The sequence below is a fragment of the Mustela erminea genome, chromosome 14 (genome assembly GCF_009829155.1).
Source record: "Mustela erminea isolate mMusErm1 chromosome 14, mMusErm1.Pri, whole genome shotgun sequence".
Taxonomy (NCBI): domain Eukaryota; kingdom Metazoa; phylum Chordata; class Mammalia; order Carnivora; family Mustelidae; genus Mustela; species Mustela erminea.
The window spans coordinates 70,711,906-70,731,773 of NC_045627.1; the positions used below are offsets into that span (position 1 = coordinate 70,711,906).

Here is a 19,868-nt window from a genome sequence, read left to right on the forward strand (position 1 = left end):
CTCTGAAAATGGGTTATGGTTCTTAACCCTTCTTTGTTTGCTTGTTTGTTCCCTTGACTTAAGTGTATCTACAGGTAGAAAATATACTTGTCCGAGTCCCTGAATAATTAGCAATGAATCTCAGCATCCTAGGCGTACGTGTGTGTGTGCAGACTTAGAGAGGAGGGTCCAGTTTGTTTTTGCTGTGTAACAAGATCACCCTGAAAGTCAATGGCTTAAATTACAATGACTTATTATTTTTATGTAAATAATACATGCTTATTTATACGAACATATAATTATATATTATTTGTATAAAAAATAATCATTTATTTGTTATTATTTCTAATTCTGTGCATTGACTAATTTCTGTGCATTGACCAGGTTTTCCCTGGTGTCACTTATGTGGCCATCAGCAGAAGGGCTGTGTGATCTAGCTGTGCCATGGAGCTTGCAGGCAGCAAGCTGGCAATCTCAGTTTCCACATGGCTTCTCACTGTCTCAGAAGTCAGCCTGTTTCTTTATTTACTGGTCTCATGATCTAAGATCTCTCCCAGAACTTTATTTATTTATTTTTAAAGATTTTATTTATTTGTTTGTTTGTTTGTTTGATGGCGAGAAAGAGGAAGACAAATGGGTGACCAGGGGATGGGGGGAGCAGAGGGAGAGGGACAAGCAGACTTTGTGCTGGGCACAGAGCCCAAGGTGGGGCTTGATCCCGAGACACTGAGATCATGACCTCAGCCGAAACAAGTCAGATGCATAATTGACTGAGCCACCCAGGTGCCCCTCTCCTAGATCTTTAAACCTAGATTATTCCGAGATAATTGCCATGTTCTATTCATCAGAAAACACGGATGCTCAGTCACGGTCATCAATGAGCCACCTAGTGGTCAGCAGTTCAGTAAACTCTTAATAAAACTCAGTTTTTAATTAATACTGAATTTTAAAAATCTATCTTAATTTAAACTTGTCCCATCAATTAGCCTTAGGGATGAGTAAGTAAACACACATGGAATTTATCACTTTGTCAAGTTGACAAACACCGTGTTGATGTGCTCAGAACCCCAATACAGATCCATGAATTCACACATCTGATGCTTGTAAGCCTTTCTGCTAGCTAGCCTGGCCGTGCTCTTGCTCAAGATTTTAAGGTCAACAAGACGGGCATCTTCTTGCTCTTGCTACTCTCACAGTCTAGAGAGGAGGCTGAAATAAAGGTATTAGCAAACTATTGTAGAAAATGAAGTTGACTGTGGTAGAGATTATCCAGAGGGTGAAGAAGTAGGCAATATTCCTTGAGAGCCTACTGCATGAATTAGCTCATTTAAAGTTTATAAACATCATGTGAGTTAACAACAATAGCTGTGTTTTAGTTTAATAGTTTAAGAAGTCTCATTTAAGTTCAGAGACATTAACTAAGTTTCAGAAGAGCACAGCAAAGAAAGGCTGTGGCCAATATTCCAAACAAGGACGATCTGACTGCAGACCCCTTCTTTTATACAAATTATACTCATTTTAACAACAGACTCATAATTTGGTGTCTATTGTATTAGTTACATGTAGCTGCACAACCAATTGCTGAACTCTCCATGGCTGAACACCGCACAGGCCTGTTGTCTCACAGATTCAGCAGACCACGAAGGCAGGCACAGTTTTACCAGTTTATCAGCTTCAGGGTCTCACTAGACTCCAGACAAGGAATTAGCTGGGCTGTGTTCTCAACAGGATTGCTGGCTGAAGAATTCACTTTCAAAATCCCTCTAGTTTGGGAGGGGTCTTGTGGTTGTCCTAGTGGACGAGCTACTTCCTTGCGGTTGTGACTGAGAGCTTGAGTTTCCTGCTGACTGTTAGCTGGAGGCCACCCTCCGCACCTAAAGGCTGCCCTCTGTTCCCTCTCCAGTGGCTTTCTTTATAGGCAGCTCACAACATGGCAGCTTGCTTCTTCAAGGCCCGTGGGAAAGCAAGAGTGAGTCAGCTCACAAGAAGAGTTTGATATCATGTATACAGTCATGAAAGTGAACCCCCATCACCTCTGCTGTGGTCTCTTGGTAAGAAGCAAGAAACAGGTGCTGCTGCCATTAAGGGAAGAGGATGATACAATGTGCAAACGCCAGCACACAGAGTGTGTGGGGCCCCCCTAAGGTCTGTCCATCACATTGAGGGCAGACATTGGCATTGACTGGGGGTTCACTCATGGACTTCCAAGTTTATGAGTTTTGAGATGCCGCAGGGAGTGCACACACGCGCGCGCACACACACACACACACCTCATGTCACACCTTCTCATACTCCTACACTCACACCCATCTCTCCTAAGCTTCACAAACTATTTTGGAAAAACATTTCATTCATGGCACCAAACTGAACTTTCAGTCCAAAAAGAAATAACCTCTATCCTCACCATTATCAGTAATAAGGTACAGGGATGGGCATGGGGGGGGCAGCTAAGCAAAAACATTCAACTTTGTTCCCCTCAAAACTGAAAAACAGAGAGGCAGAGCTTTCATCAAGGAACTTGGCAGGCCACAAACAGTCCAAAACATACACAGTGAATAGCCACGGATAGAATTCTGTCTAGAAGGCAGCCCTGCAGCCTGTTGACAGTTTCCTTAGCTGGGCTGTCAAACAACGCACAATGTACACTGAAGCAGCTTGGAGTTAGATAATACCTTTGCCTCGAGTGTGGTGATAAACAGAGAGACTGGGGAGCGTGGGAGCATTCTATAGAGTAGAGAAGCAAGGCCAAGACGTGTTCAGGGTTTTAGCCACTCCCCATGGATCTTTCTGGACTTAGAACATTTTCTCCATCTAAGAGAAGAAGGTTGCTCTTTGGGAGTTAGAAAGCCTGTTCCTCTCTAGTGGATGGTGCCCCACAAGCACCATAATATCCTGTAATAATAGTCTTATTCCCAAGAATAATAAGAAAAATGGTGAACCAGTTGTGGGAAGGAACAAGATGTACCCAAAATGTACTCAACAATGTACCCAACAAAAGCGCCACCAAATTCAGAAAAAATCAATATCACAGTAAATCAGTACCTTGGAACATAGACTTTGGAGTCTGGTAGACCAGAATTAAAGCCTAGTTTGCTACATTCTAGTTGTTTGATCTTGGGCTAATTCCTTGTTCTTCTGAGCCTTAGTAAAATGATATTGGATGCAAAAGTAAAGTGACTTGTTTCTATGTGTAAGATTTTGTGTTAACTTCTTCCCATTTATCACCTCATTTAATATGGTAACTATCTGATTGTTCTTAATCAGAAGTTTTCAAAGTATAAACAAGAGAAGTCTAAAAACTCAGGGTCATTGGGGAGGATATGTGCTTTGGTGAGTGCTGTGAAGTGTGTAAACCTGGTGATTCACAGACCTGTACCCCTGGGGATAAAAACATATGTTTATAAAAAATAAAAAATTAAAAAAAATAAAAATAAAAAAAATAAAAACTCAGGGTCAATTAAGCAAAAATAAAATATACTGTTAGTATTAAGATAACGAAATGACGGAGGGGTTACAGGTAAAGATTCTGCTGAAATGAGTGGGTTAGGCATTACTAGTTCTACTTCTTGCATACTCTTTCTCCTCCCACTGACTTTTTGTGCTTTAGTTTTACTCTCCGTCCATTCCATAGACATATTTCCTCCCTATGATAAGGAAGATGGACAAATGAGGTGCAACAGATGGCTAGTTATGATTGTATCACCAGGTAAAGCCTGAAGAAGACATTAGCTGTTCTTCCTTGAGTAAACATATCTATCCTTCTGCTAATTACTACAGCTATGGAGTTGGAATTCTCTGGTTCACTTGCCCTAGGTCACATGTCAAACCCTAAGGCCCAGAATGGGAACTTTCCATTAGTAGCTCCACTATAATAGATCTGATGGGTGAATGAAGCAGACGGGGGAAAAAAAAATCGGTTAACCACACCAGGGAGGTATATTTAGTTAACTATTTTATAGATAAGAAAACTATTTTAAAAATTTAGAGCTATTAAGTAAATGGTGGAAGATTATCCATATATAGATGGTTTGATTTGAGTCGTGATTATGCCTATCATCTATTGTATGGTTAAGTCAGGACAACCAGATTCTTCTCATTGATTCTAGGAGTGAAACAGGAGTATTTGAGTGGACTAAGAAGTATTATAAAAGACTTCTTGTGGGAAAGGTATCTTACATGGATTTGGCTGGTAAAACAGAAAAGCAAGAGAAATGCTACTTTCTTAATTAGGTTTTTTTTTCTTTCAAAGATTTACTTTTAGTTGAAATATTATGGAATTTAGAGTTAAGGAGAAATTGGTTTGTTCCCCTTCTAGTTGAAGATTAGCAAACTAAGTTAAAGGAAGCAGGTTCAAGTCTAGACTTAGCTGCTGATCTCATATCTGATTTTGGATAAGTTATATATACTCCCTGAGCCTCAAACTCCTCTTGATCTAGAAAATAATATTACTTCACAGAGTCTCCTGAGATTCAAATTGGAAAGGAAATTTAAAAGTAGATTGAAAACCTAAAAACACAATCCAAATGGAAGATAATATTCTCATTTCATAATATGTGCTCCCTTCAAGGCACGCTATGTGCCACTGTTTACGGATGTCATTTCTAAAATCAGAGAGAAAGTGGGTCTTTATCATTCTAGTAGTTTTATAACTTGGTAACAGAAGATGAATCTTTTGAGCTAATTTACCTATCAATTTCCATTACTTTTCTTTTTATTTATTTATCATTTTTAAAAAGATTTTATTTATTTGACAGACAGAGATCACAAGTAGGCAAAGAGGCAGGCAGAAGAGAGAGAGAGAAGGAAGCAGGCTCCCTGTCAAGCAGAGAGCCCGGGGCGGGGCTCAATCCCAGGACCCTGGGATCATGACCTGAGCTGAAGGCAGAGGCTTTAACCCACTGAGTCACCCAGGTGCCCCATACTTTTCTTTTTACATATCAGTATTATTATTTAATGTGGTGAAGATAACTTTTATAAGTATTGCTATGGAACAAGATACTTCAAGATCATGTTTTGTACCCAACAAAAGGCTTTGCTTTAACTCAAATTAAATGTATTTTTCTTTATATGTATTACTATTCAACAAACAGGAATATTACATTGGCTTTCATTATACTGGTTCTTCATTTATATCCCTTGGCACTGTTTCTCCTGGACCTTTTCCACTACGAGCTCAGCAGTCCTTTTCACTTTCCCTTGTAAGAAATCTCTCCTTCTCTCCAACATCTCTAATCATCTTCAAGGCTCTCTTCCTATGTAATTCTAGATAAGAATAGGGTATTGATTTATAGTGAGTCTTCATCTACTGCTGTGGAGACACAAAGTGAACTGGTACATCTTGTGAATAATTACTTTAGAAAACAAACCCCCAATGCAGTAAGAGAAAGCAATGGAATTCATGCCCCGTCTCATTCATTTTGACAGTTGCAGGAATCCAGGTCCAATTGTGCTGCCATGAAAACTACAGGCAGAATCTGGCAAAAAGGAAAAGACATGTTCTTGTCAAAGCGACTATCATTGCAGCTGAAAGACCACTCAGTTTTGTCTGAGAAGGACACCAGGCTACTTTCTGTGTTCTTGGCAAGCTTTTATTCAAGAAGGGGATTCTGAGTATTTTTGCCTAGGTCATATGACCAATAAGCAAATAACCCACAAATAGCTGTCACACAGGGACCCTGTGTTCCACGGATGTTCCCATCTGTGACTGCTCCAAGCTGACCTTTGGTTTTAGGTCAGTGCTCTCTTTGGTCGGAGGGCGGGGACAATAATGCTGTAGAGCCTTGGGATGTATGAAAAAAGAAAGGGGAAAAATTTCTCTCGTCTTTTTACTCGGTTTCTCTTTTGGTCACCAGTTTCAGTTAGGAAAATCATTAGAAGTATTCTCAGAAAATAAATGAGGAAATATAGAAAATAAAGACAATTCAGTCTAAATTGAGCAAATTAACACAGAGTTTTTAAAAATTCTTTAATTTTTTTGTTTAACTTTTTTTATTATGTTCAATTAGCCAACATATAGTACATTATTAGTTTTATTTTATTATAACACATAGAGTTTTAAGAATACTGCTTAAGACCCATGAGTCAACAGCTAAAACACTTAAAAACAAATCGCTGAAATTAAAAGCCAGAAATTATTAAAATAAAACTTCTCGGGGAGTGAGGGTACAGGCAATGGACAATGGGGTGAGAAATTGCTGCTTTTCTTAATAAAACCATAGATTAATTTTGACTATGCCATATACTCCTTTGATACATGTAATTAACAGATACTATAAAATATGTCTATAAAATAAAAAATGATTTTGTATAGGATGCAAACTAATCTCATCACTTAATAATATAAAATTTCATTTACTTTCTAACTTTATAATAATAATAATATGGGAAAGTCAAGGTTTATTGCCATATTTGTCGAGTGAAAAAAAATGAGATTCACAAAAGGTAAGGAATTTTCTAAGATTATTTGGAAATCAGAGATACACTATCAGGAGAAAACCCAGGTCCCTGACTGAGACATCCACATTCTACCCGTCGCCCCTCCTCTTACAGAAGGGATATTCACAGGTGCCGCCGTCGCGGCCGGCGCGACAAATCGACCAGGAACGTGAGGGTAAGAGGATGGTGAAAAGAACTTAAAGAGACAAAGAGATGGGGGCAGGAGGAGCACTGAGGAGGATGTCCAACAGTGCTAAGTTTATTCAAAGCACTAAGGCCATATATCTAGTGATAATAGGAGAAGCAATACACCTGTGTCTAGTTGAACAACCACAAGTTTCCATAATAAGTTTCACATTTAACTATAAGCAGACCTCGTGAGGCCAAACGGCTGATGCTAGTACAATTGTTCTGTATTGATACAGCAAAACTGAAAGTAATTTATGAGCAGTATTAGGGCAGCAAGGACCAGCCATGAACTTATGAGCCGAACCGAATTGTTCTCATTTGTTTAGCAAGTGTCGGGGAAGTCACATAGGCAAGCACACAACACATAGCACAAACCCTTTCTCAGTGCTACTCAATTTTTCCCGTCCTAAATCTTTGGTTAAGTTATTCGAACTTTAAAGGAGGCACAAGTCAGGGCCTGGTTGGGTCCTCGTCTCAAGCCTTATTGCGGCCTCCCACGTGCCGCTCACTACAGCAAAACAATTTTAAGGCAAGTGGCAGGAAGAGAAAGCCACAGAGACCGTGACCTCTGATATAAAACAGGTCGAAAATACAACCTGGGTCAAGATTGCTTTAAGTAACGTGGGAGCCCCTGAGTCATGCCGGTTAGGAGGTATCAGACGTCCGTGGGAAGGAGGCCTAACACGGTGAGGCTGATGAATATGCCCTTCTACTCATCATGTCCCACAGACAGAGAATAATGGGACCGCAAACCCCCTTCCAGACTCTTGGGGATCCACTGCCGGGTGCAGTGCATCAAGGTTGAAATTTCGGGAAGAGCGCAGCCCGGGAATATATTTGTCTCACTGAAGGGGGCCGGAGGAAAGGAGCAAGTAGGATCCAGACCAAAGGCGACTTGTGCAGATGAATGGCAGCGCTGACCCGCAGCCTGGGCCCCTCTCTCATCAGTAATTGCAGTACGCTTGTTGGAGGAGGGGGCATCTGCTCTATTCAGGGCTTTTCTGATTGTCTAGATTTCTGTGAAGTATAAAGCCTGCTGCGGCGAAGCTTGAACAGTTTCTCCTTGGTGATTAATTCAGAAGGCATTTGTGCCTTACTCATTCTCTCTCTCTCCCTCTCTCTCTCTCTCTCTCAATGGAAATGAACCTTTTGGTGAAAAATTTGGAGTGCAGGCCTTTTAGGCTATGTGTTGGGCCCCGCCGCCTTTCTGTACCTCTCTGCATTGGCCTAGCTCTGGGTTTGTAAACTCTGTGCAGTCTATACTTTTAAAAAATAATTTTATCTTTGGATAAAAAGTGACTTAGGAGTAGAACAGAGTACGGACAAGCCAGAGTGGTCTCGTCCCGCAGTCCACCTTGTCACGCTGTAGCTGATTACAAGGAAGGAAGAGAGTTGGGGAGTTGTTCTGGAAATAAGATTCTGTAGGTTAAAAAAAGAAAGAAAAATCAGGATCTTTTCATTACACAAACACACATACCCCCTCATGACCCATTCCCAGAGTCCCCCACTTCAAGAAGAGTGTCCTGGATCTCCTTTCCAGTGAGGTCTTAGCAGATGAAAATAGCCCATCCCTCATCTGGTACTGAGACCTGTGGTTTGGTCTAAATTCCAAATTGTAAGAGGGACAGTGTGGGGGTGGTGGCAGCGGTGGTGGTGGTGGTGGTGGGGTGTGTGTGTGTGTGTGCGTGTGTGTAGTAGGGGAGATAAAACTAATAAATGTACTTCAGTTTAAAGCAGCATTCCTCTCTGATACAGGTTGTAATATTGTAGCCACTGAAAGCATTCATTCACTGGGCATTTAACCAAAAATTGAAGAAGGCTGGAAGAGTTTAGGTGTTTTCAGGGACAAAGTTGGAGATGGTAAATAAAGCAAGCGGCTATTAACTTTTCATCAGGGATCAGCAGGAAACAAACAGCAATTAGTCCCCATACAAAGTCACTCGCAGACTGTCTGCACTGTGTCCTAAACCCCAGGCATAGTGTGGATGACATAGCTAAGCAAAGACACAGTCTAAGATGCACCAAGGTGCACCAGAAAGAGAGGCAGACACAGAGCACACAGGGAGGGGAAGACAGGCACACAGAGTGGGAGAGGCAGACACCAAAGCAATGAGAAAAGCAGACCCAAGCTCATGGATATACTGAGTCCCCAGACATAGGGGCAACTTTTTTCTCACCTCCATCATTTTTACAATATCATTCTGTTTTTTTTTTTTTTTGCAATATCCATTATTAATCTGTATTATTATTGTTCTAATATTTTCCTTAAGCAGTAAATAACTTTTATGTAAACATTTTAGCAGAACCACCTATGCAAAGTCAGTATGACATTTAAATTTAAAAAGTAGGAATAACAGTATGCCATCATATGATGGCATTCTAGCTAAGTGTTGTAGCCTCCAAAAGGCTTTGATCCTGAGATTTGCTGTTGACAGTATCAAAAAAAAGGGGGAGGGTGAGGAAAGAGAGAAAAATTAACAAGTGTTAAACTATAGCAGCAAAAATGAGGCTTGTTCTGGGGTACTTGGTTAAATGCCTGACTCTTGGTTTCAGCTCAGGTCATGATCTCAGGGTCCTGGGATCAAACCCTGCGTCGGGCTCCATACCCAGACAGGAGTCTGCATGAGATTTTCTGTCCTTCTGCCTCTCCTGCTTGTGCTCTCTCCCTCTCTTAAATAAATAAATAAATATTTTTGAAAGATTAGGTTTGTTCCTTGATAAAGATCACAGGAGTTAAAAAGAATCAGAAAGTATGAAAAATATTTTTCTCCCTGAGATATAATGTGGCATTCCATGGTGTTATGACTCTGTACCATACAAAGGAATTTCAAGCTCCTGCAGGATGAGTGAAATCACCTGCAGGATGAGTGAATAACACACTTAGAGAATCAATGATGCAGTGGTTGAGAGTGTGAGTGGGCCCTAGACATGGAACTGGACTTAATATTGGCTCATTCATTCCAAAATGTGTGATGAGTACCCACTGGGCATGTCAGGTACTGTTCGAGGTGCCAGGAATAAATGGTAATATAATATAAAGAACCTTCTTTTATGGATCTTTTTAAAATTGTAGTGACCAAATTTTATATACAAAATTTAACATTTTAACCATATTTAATTGTACAATTTACTGACATTAAATACATTCACAATGTTGTGTAATCATCTACCTCTTTCCAGAATATTTTCACTGTCCCAAAAAGCAACTTTGTATCCATTAAACAACAACTCCCTATTCCTCTCCCACAACCCCTTGTAATCTCAGTTCTACTTTCTGTCTCAGTCATTTTACTTTTTTGGGGGATACCTCTGGTAAGTGGAATCATACAATATTGGCACTTTTGTGTTTGGCTTATTTCACTTCCCGTAATGTTTTCATGGTTCATCCATGTTGTAGCTTGCCTAAGAATTCTGTTCCTTTTCATGGGTGAATAATACTCCATTTTGTGTGTAAAATGGAGTATTGGATAAATGGATAAACAGCATTTTTGTTTATCCACTTATTGATTGATGAATACTTCGGTTATTTCCACCTTTTGGCTATTGTAAGTAGTACTAGTATGATCATCCTTGTACAAGTACCTAATTAATTTCCTGATTCCAATTATTTTGGGTACATACCTACTTCCTTCGTGGGTCTTGCTCTTGAAGAGGGTAATAACTTCAACTTTTGAATATTGTGTTTTGGGACACATGTTTTGTGACAAAGGATCACAAAAGAGCTGGACAGAACCCAGGTGGGGAGGAGATTCTTGTAGGGAAAAAAAAAAAAAAAAAAAAGGAATGGCACAGGTGAAACTTCTAAATTGACTGGATGCAGAGTCCGTTATGGAAAAAAAGAGAAATTCGGGGATGCTTCTTAGAATGGGGGAAAATGAGATTAGAGGGAAGGACAAGGAATTGATGTCACAGGGATTTATAGACCATGTTAATGTCATTGAATATCACAAAAAGCCACATGATCCTTTACATCATTCAGATCCCTTAACTGAAATTAAGGAATCATATTCTCATTAATGTCTTCTTTGATCATCATTTGCAATCTGACATATTACACTCATCAGCTTCTTGTCCTTTTCTTGTTTAATTTTTCTCCATAGCATTTATAGTTCATATATATGTATGTGTATGTGTGTGTGTGTGTCCCCTTCTGCCTCTCAGGATAAAAGTTCCATGATGCAGAGACTACGTCTTTTATTTTACTGCTGCATCCCAGGACCAAAGAATATGGCACATAAATGAGCTATAAATTATTAATGGAATTAATGAATGAATGAACCAAGGAGTAAGTGAATGGACTCTCATTTACTAGCTTTATGACCTTGAGTAATGTATTTCCTTTTTTTTAAAATTTAAGCACCTCTTTTGGGTAGTTGTGTGGACAAAGTAAAATGTCCATAAAACACATAATATAGAATGTCTGGCTGGCTCAATTGGTTAATCATCTGACTCTTGATTTCAGCTCAGGTCATGAACTCAGGATCATGAGATTGAGTTGCATGTCAGGCTCCATGTTGGGTGTGGCACCTGCTTGGATTCTCTCTCTCTCTCTCTCTTCCTCTGCCTTTCCTCCTCCCTGCCCTCCAACTTGTGCTCTCTCAAAAAAAAAAAAAAAAAAAAAAAAAAAAGTACTACAGGCCCTAGAGCATACTAAATGTCCAGTAAACATTAGCTCACAGAATTTAGGGAAAGGACATAAGCAACAAAAGGTTGAGGGAGATAAATACAGAAAAACAAAACAAGATAAAACTACCCATTCAGTATTTGGAGAATAATGAATGAATTATTTGGAGAATAATTTGGAGAAGGAGAATTTCTTCCTTGTATTAGACCCATGCATCACAAAAGGAAGCAAAATCAAAAAAGTCAACAAATACATACACTTTTAACTGTCAGAGAAAATAATAAAATAGTAGGAAAGAAGCTGGTTTTGAACACAAGTAGAATTGAATCCTTTGTTTCACAGAATCAAATATCAGATGGTTAGTCGTGAATTTTGCTTTCCTTCAATGATTTACTGGTTTCCACGCAAACTGAGGTGAATGAGTGAGTGTGTGAGTGTGTGTGTGTGTGTGTGTGTGTACGCGCTATGTATGTAAAAAGGTACCTGTGTGAAAATACATAGAATCGTAAGTTTTGGAGTGAATCCGAGCAACATGACCCCAGTGAGCATAATAATTAATCTCTTGTTCCCTTGCAGTACCTCGAGAGACATAGAACCATCAGAAAAATCAGGAAATTTGAAGGTTTTTTTCATGCATCCTCCTTACTTCCCCCAAAACTTCCCTCTCTACTCTTGGGGATTTGTAAATTGTAGTGATGCTTGTTCCTAATTTAATGAAAAACAAAAGTCAATAATATAGCACTAAACCAGCGTGGACCCTGGCAGTAAAAGAGAATCACATCATGGAGGTGTTAAAACACATATAAAATTGGAGATAATGAAGACAGTGTTTTTAACTGTAGCTTTTGGCTTGGACCTGATAAGAGATAATACTCTCCCACAAGGAAAGGCTTTCATTTCACACCCACTTTGTGGCGCTGGCGAAAATTCTGAGGCAGGTTGCAAGGACTAGAACTTTGCCAATTTTGTAGCTGCTCTTGGATCTGAGGAATAGAGATGCAAGTCTCCTTTAGAACTCACTGGGTTGTTGTTGATTTTCTAACTTATTTATTCATCAGCTATACCTTTCCACTTACAAGAGGAATTGGCAATGATTTAAAGCACACTTTCTTCTGTACCTACCAGGGCTGTGTTTTACCACTCTCCCTGCTCCGGGACAGGAGTTGGAGCTTGTTCTGTTGAGTTCCAGCAAAGGACAGCTCTGGCTATGGGTGTGGTAAGGGGGAAGATGAAGGGATTTTCATTTAATATATCAAAATGGAAACCATTTATTATGAATATTTTATTTATTTGTACCCCCTTTAAAATTCCTACTATAATATGTATACACCAGGCCAGTGGTTCCCATACTTAGATGATTGGCAAGGTCACCTGGGATCCTGTTTTAAAGCAGTTTTTCAGGACACAGCTCCAGACATTCTTTTGTGATGTATCAAGAGTTAGGTCTAAAAACCTCAATATTTAGCAAGCCCTGAAGTGAGCCTGATGGGCTGGGAGCCATATTTTGAGAAATCACGTAGTAATCAATACTCACTGATTGATTTGTTAATATTCTGTTCATGACTTTCTCATGAGTTCCTTTTTCTTTCTCCCACTGACCCTAGGGGCTATTCTTCTGGTCCATTCGGGGAAGTTGAGCTAGTTTCTGGTGAAAAAATCACCCCACAAGACTAAAACCTTCTTTTAACAGTTGAGGAAAGTACTGTTTGGAGAGGACAATGGGCTGGGCCAACATTAAAGAGGAGGGGGAGAGGTAGAAAGAACACAACATGTGGGGCTCCTATTAACAATGGCTATTTCTTGAGAGGCCAATCATCAAGAAACTGGCTGTGTTAAGTCCTGTGTCCTTGAGAAAAAATTAATGTAATAAAGAAAGAAGCAGAAGTTAGGTTTTGTCATAAAAGTCATAATGGGGGGACTCCTGGGTGGCTCAGTCATTAAGCATCTGCCTTCAGCTCAGGTCATGATCCCAGCATCCTGGGATGGAGTCGCACATCTGGCTCCTTGCTTGGCAGGTAAACTGCTTCTCCCTCTGCCTCTGCCTGCCACTCTGCCTGCCTGTGCTTGCTCTCTCTCTTCCTCTCTCTCTCTCTCTGACAAATAAATAAATAAATAATCTAAAAAAAAAAAGTCACAATGGGAAAGCCACTGGGATATAAAGCATGAAAGAATCAAGGTGAAAACATAAGGATCTGGTTTCTGTTTTACTTAAGAGTCAGGGTAGGTTGGGGAGATGAGTGTGTGTGTGTGTGTGTGTGTGTGTGCGCGCAGTAGACTGTAGACTTCCAGGAAAGGAGATTAAAGTCTTCTCCATCCAAACAAGATGAATCAGTGTTGATCAAAGACTGACATCAAACATACGGCCTCCATAATTAAACCTGCTGTTTGTAAACCCTCATCAGAAAGCAAGAAGGATCATTGTGAGTTTCTCGGGTCACAGATATTAACTCCACATCATTCTAATACCTAGTCCTTGGTCACTCTCTGACACATTCTTTCACTGCATTTCAAAATCAATTTGTAATTTAAAGTTGTGGGGTCTGCCAAAAAAGTTACGTTTTTCTGTCACCAAAGTTGCAAGTAAAAGTCATTAACACATGAAGCACTAAAAATCAAGGTGAAGCCTGAGGCTCTGGTTTCATTTCTACCTACAGTCAGACTATGTGAGAAGAGAGGGTCCAGCCTAGGGGTGTTGGGTGAGAATGTGCATGTATGCAGGTAATAAACCTCCATGAAAGGGGATAGATAGACATGTTGTCTAGACAGAAGGAGTTGAGTTGGTGGTGAACAAAAGCTGTATCAAATATATGCCCTCAATAATGAAATCTGCTCTCTGTAAACCACCTTTTGAGAAGAGGAAGCTCCACTGTGAGTTTCTCAGGAACATGTGTTAGCTCCACATAGTTTTAATTTCCAGCCCTCAGTCACTCTCCAACACACCCTTTCTCTGCCCTCTCAAATTCAATTTGCAATTTAATGCCATGAGGTCTGCCAACGATGTGGTCTTCCATGTCCTCAGTCACATGGAAAAACATACAGCATTCTGTGCAGGGACGTTACCCATAAAACACCAGTGGCATTAAGCCATCAGATTGAAAGAAAATCACATTTCATAAATTCTAAGTTTAATCTATATGTAAATTTAGCCAACATTTTTAAAGAATAATAATTCATGAGTATTGATGTTTACACTGCTTGGCAATGTTTTTTTTATTACTTTAAGTAATGATCCAGATACAAACAACATTCTTTTATTTTATAAAAACAGGTGCTTGGTTGACTGAAGAGATGCTGAATAGAGACCCATCTCCTACTTTCAGAGGAACAAAACTACCAGAATATTTCCTGAGCTAAGAAGAAAGAATAGTGATACTAAACAGAGAGCTACCAATTCTCAGCAATTTACATTAAAGCTTTTCTAAGGAAAATGTAAAAGTTTCCTCCAGATGCCCACTTCTTTTCATAATAACTATAAATCAACAACAAAAATCAACTAGTAATAACTAAGACACTGAGATTGTTCTAACATGGAGTTATGGTATTCCTTTCATGCATGGATATAGATCAACATCACTAAGATTTGGTGAGTTTATTTGAAAATGTAGTTTCTTTGGCATTTGAACAACAAAAAGACACATATGATTTAATAAGGGTGCTGGGTCCAGAATTAATATGACAAGAATCTCTGAATTCTAATTCATCAACTCTATCTCCAGTCTAAAACACAGGCAAATCCACACCAAAATGTCCACACCATCCTGTAACATGATATTTACATGAAAATCCTGAGTTGGGGGTCTATGAATCTGCATTTTAATAAATTATCTGGAAAATAATAATGCCTAGTCTAACATTTTTGTCTGTTTGCTAAGTGCCACTAAGTGTCCTAAAGGCTTTATTATAAATCAACTTATTTGATTTATTCAATTATGTTCTTACTTTTTTAAATTTAGTGTTCAAGAAACCGAATGAGATATTATTACCTCCAATTAATAGAGAAAAAAACCTGAGGCACAAAGACTAAGTTGCCCAAGCTTATTCTAGAAAGTCTCCAAGCTTATTCAAACCAAAGCAGGTTGAATGTAGAGCTTTTATCTTCCTCACTATACTATACCTTCGTGACTTTGATGCATATTAAAGCCTGAAAAGCACTGAGTTATGAGATAGCTATGTAGGGCCTTCTAACGTAAGTAGTCTAAAGAGCACTTTCAAAAACATGGAAATAAATTTTAAAAATAGTCTTTACTTTTGCTTTCAAACTTATGTCTCCAGTCCTAACATTTCTGAATTCGAAATCTGTATATTCACATACCTTTTTTTTTTTTTTTTAAAGATTTTATTTATTTATTTGACAGACAGAAATCACAAGTAGGCAGAGAAGCAGGCAGAGAGAGAGAAGGGGAAACAGGCTCCTGCTGAGCAGAGAGCCCTATGTGGGGCTCGATCCCAGGATCCTGAGACCATGACCTGAGCTGAAGGCAGAGACTTAATCCACTGAGCCACCCAGGCGCCCCAACATACCTTTTTTTTTAATGTGTCTCAGTTCAACTCTTCATGCCATAGAACAAATTCAGAAATTTCTCTGCTAATTTCTTTCTTCAGTGCCCCCTGTTGCCTTCCACCCAGTTGAACAGACCTAAAAAGGAGGCAGTCATCCTCACGCTTTCTTTTCTTAATCATCAACCTTCCCTGACATCAATGACTAATCCCTATCACCTTCCTATTAAGTCTCTAGCAAATCCAGCTCTCCCCTTCTATAGAGCAAGCCATCGTTATCATCACCATCATCATCACCACCATCATCATCATCACCACCACCATCATCATCATCACCGCTATCATCATCATCACCACCATCATCACCATCACCACCATCATCATCACCACCACCATCGTCATTACCATTATCATCATCACCACCATCATCATCATCACCACCATCATCATCATCACCACCACCATCATCATCACCACCACCACCATCATCACCATCATCATCATCATCATCATCATCATCATCATCATCAACATCATCTTTCCTGGACTTCTGCAATTGCTTTGCATCTTGTCTCCCACTTTTTCCCCCCAATCATCATCATCATCATCATCATCATCATCATCATCATCATCATCATCAACATCATCTTTCCTGGACTTCTGCAATTGCTTTGCATCTTGTCTCCCACTTTTTCCCCCCAAGCCAGTCTTCACACTGTGGCAAAAATGATATTGAAACATTGTAGCCCCAGGTCTTTGACATTTCCCCCCAAATCCTGCATGTGCCATCCTTCCTATCTCCTTGGCCTCCGATAAGATGACTATCCCCCAATACTTACACTCCATGGATGTCAGCATTCCTTTAGTTTCTCCAGCTCCCCACATTCCTTTGGATTCCCATTTTCACATGTGTCCCTGTGTCTGGAATGCTCCCACTAGGAGTAACTCCAGGCCTCAGCTGTTTCAGCTATAAAATGAGAATAAAATAACTATAGATCAGGGTTGTAAAACTATGAAATATAGGATGACTGGGTGGGTCAGTCAATTGAGTGCCTGCCTTTGGCTGGGATCATAATCCTAGGGTCCTGGAATTGAGTCCCACATCTGGCTCCTTGCTCAGCAAAGGAGCCCGCTTCTCCCTCTGCCTGCCTCTCCCCCACTTATGCACCATTCCTCTCTCTGACAAATAAATAAGTAAAATCTTAAAAAATAAAACTATGAAATACAAGTATTATATATTCAATAAGTTTTAATTTCCCTAAGTATGTTCAAACATTTTTAGATATCTTCTAATAATTTTCATATTAAAATATATTGAATAATGTATTCCTTCCCACCATTTCACCATTTATAACTTCACAGACTCTCAAGGTTAGATGTGTCCTTTAAAAAACTGTTTATCTCATTTCAGAAATTCATTAAAATTATCACAAATCTTGCTGTGAAGTATTCTTGCAATTTTTAATTGCTGGCTAATTAACAATATCTTTCAGAATGTTGCATCTTTCTAAAAATGTACCTGTTGGATAGCTATAATTTTCAAAATTATTACTTTGTTCTATAATCCATCAATGAGTCAGTAAAAATAATTAATGGAATTTTCACATTTTTGTGGGCCTTGACAGAAAAAAAAAAAGATTACAAATAAATGAGCAAGCAAAGGAGCATTAATTAGCATCTAATTTGTAATAGCAGAGTTCAGTGCTCAATAATTTGAAAATTAATTGAACTTTTATGTAGATGTATAAGGTAAAAACATGGCCAAGTTCTTGTTGAGCAAAGATTAATATTACCTTAGTAAAATCTCTCAAGACTACTAATTTGTTGAAGAAATAAATGTATATTGTATAAATGTTATCAGTAATATAATCCAGCAAGAAGGATGTTATGGCATCGTATATGTGAAATATGGAAATAGAAAGAGACAGAGAGAGAGAGAAGGGAGAAACTGAGCAAATGTTAGGAAATGAATAATAAGGAATTTAGGATTAAGGGGATCCATGACATGTTCGTATTCATCTTGCAACTTCTTTATACATTTGAATTTATTTCAGAATAACATGTGTGGAATCTGGATGCAGAGTACTCTTTTAACCTTTCAATAATTATAAAATTATTATATAAATTTTAAAAATTTCATTTTGTCCCTGGATCACCTTCATTCATGTCCTAATTTTCTCTACAGCATTTCCTATTGCTTAATATATAGTTGACCCTGGAAACAACAGGGATGATAGGGGTGCCAACCTCCCACACAGTCAAAAAACCACCTATACCTTTTAATATTTTTTAAAGGTTTATTTATTTGAGAGAGAGTGCATGAGCAGGGTAAGGGATGAAGGGAGAGAGAGAAGGAAGGCAGGCTCCCCACTGAGTATGGAACCCAATGCAGGGCACGATCTCACAACCCTGAGATCACGACCTGAGTCAGAACCAAGAGTTGGATGCTTAACCGACTGAGCCACCCAGGCACCCCTCCACCTATAACTTTTGACTCGCCCAAAACTTATCTATTAATTAGCTTACTGTTAACTGGAAACCTTATCAATAACATACACACTCAATTAACATATATTTTATATATTATTCTTATTATATACTGTATTCTTATAATAAGCTGGAGAAAAAAATTTAAGAAAATCATAAGGAAAACACATTTACACTACTGTACTGTATTTATCAAAATAAATCCACATGTAAGAAGACACAGTTCAAAACAAACTTTTGTTGTTCAAGGGTCAACTATAGTATATGATGTTTTAATTTATTATTAGCTGCCCCCTCCAACTAAAATGTAAATTTCTGAGGCTAGAGATTTTTTTTTTTCCATTTTATTGGCAGCTGCACCCTTTGGACCTTGAACAAAGTTTCAACACAATAGGCACTGAGAAAATTTTTGAATGAATGAATGTTTGAATGAATGAATGGACACATGAATCTATAGTGTGGTGGTACTGAGGGTCAGCATAGTGTATTTTCATTATACACACATGTGAGGCACCAAGCACAGTGTCTTAAGTTACTAAGTTAGGACTTATTTTTACTGAGTAGATGGGGAGGTTTAGATTTCCTGCTGTGTGGTGGTAAGAGATAGGACTGAGGAGGGACGCCTGGGTGGCTCAGTTGGTTAAGAGGCTGCCTTCGGCTCAGGTCATGATCCCAGCATCCTGGGATCGAGTCCCACATTGGGCTCCTTGCTCGGCAGGGAGCCTGCTTCTTCCTCTGCCTCTGCTGCCACTCTGCCTGCCTGTGCTCACTCACTCTCTCTCTGGCAAATAAAATAAAAATCTTAAAAAAAAAAAAAAAAAAAGACTGAGGCCAGGGACAAGGGCCACATAAGGAAGGCACGTGTGGCTCATCCTAAGAAAGTTCTTTTATTCCATAGCAAGTGAGGAGTGGTTTATTTGGATTTGTTTACATGAATTTCCCTGCTATAGGTTGGATTGTTTCCCACAAAATCCATGGGTCAAAGTCTTAATCCCTAGTAGCTCCAAACATGATCTTAATCTGGAGATAGGGTCTGGACCAAGATAATGTTATAATGAAGTCGTTAAGGTAGTCATGATCCAATGCGACTGATGTCTTATAAAAAAAGGAATATTTGGAGACAGACTTACATAACAGAAAGAATGTCATGTGCTCATGAGCAGGGACTTCTCCAGGCCAAGGAGAGATCTGGAGCGGACTCTCCCTCATAGCCCTGTCAACACCTTGATTGCAGACTTTAGCCTCCAGAACTGTAAGGGGATAGATTTCTACTTTTTAAGGCACCCAGTTAGTGAAATTGTATTATGGCATCCCTAGAAAACTAACACAATCTTTTTGGCCATCATGTGGGGATAAGTGGGAGGCAGGCTTGACTAAAGCAGGGCAAGTCCCGTAACCCTTCCAGGCTCCAGTTTTTTCATCTATAAACTGGAGACAATGCCTGATAAGCAAACCTCATGATTCCACATCAAAGAAAACCTGTGAAAGTGTGTAAGGGGAACTGATGAGAAACGGGAAGGAAGATGAAGAATAGGGCACATAAGGCACAATACGGGCCCCCTAAACCCATAGGACTTCTTTTATCCATTAGAGCTTTTTAAAATATTCATTATAAGCAGCTCTCTCTTCCCTAGGGAAAAATACTGTCCATAGTAAT

General features: G+C 39.2%; 1 long non-coding RNA gene across 1 annotated transcript in view; it reads right to left on the minus strand.

The window, feature by feature from the left end:
• Nucleotides 1–7,009: 7,009 nt before the first annotated feature.
• Nucleotides 7,010–19,868, minus strand: part of LOC116573342 — an 81,203-nt gene continuing 68,344 nt past the window's right edge. The window contains exon 7 of the long non-coding RNA XR_004278720.1: nucleotides 7,010–8,022. This is a non-coding gene — a long non-coding RNA (uncharacterized LOC116573342). The remainder of the gene's footprint in view (nucleotides 8,023–19,868) is intronic.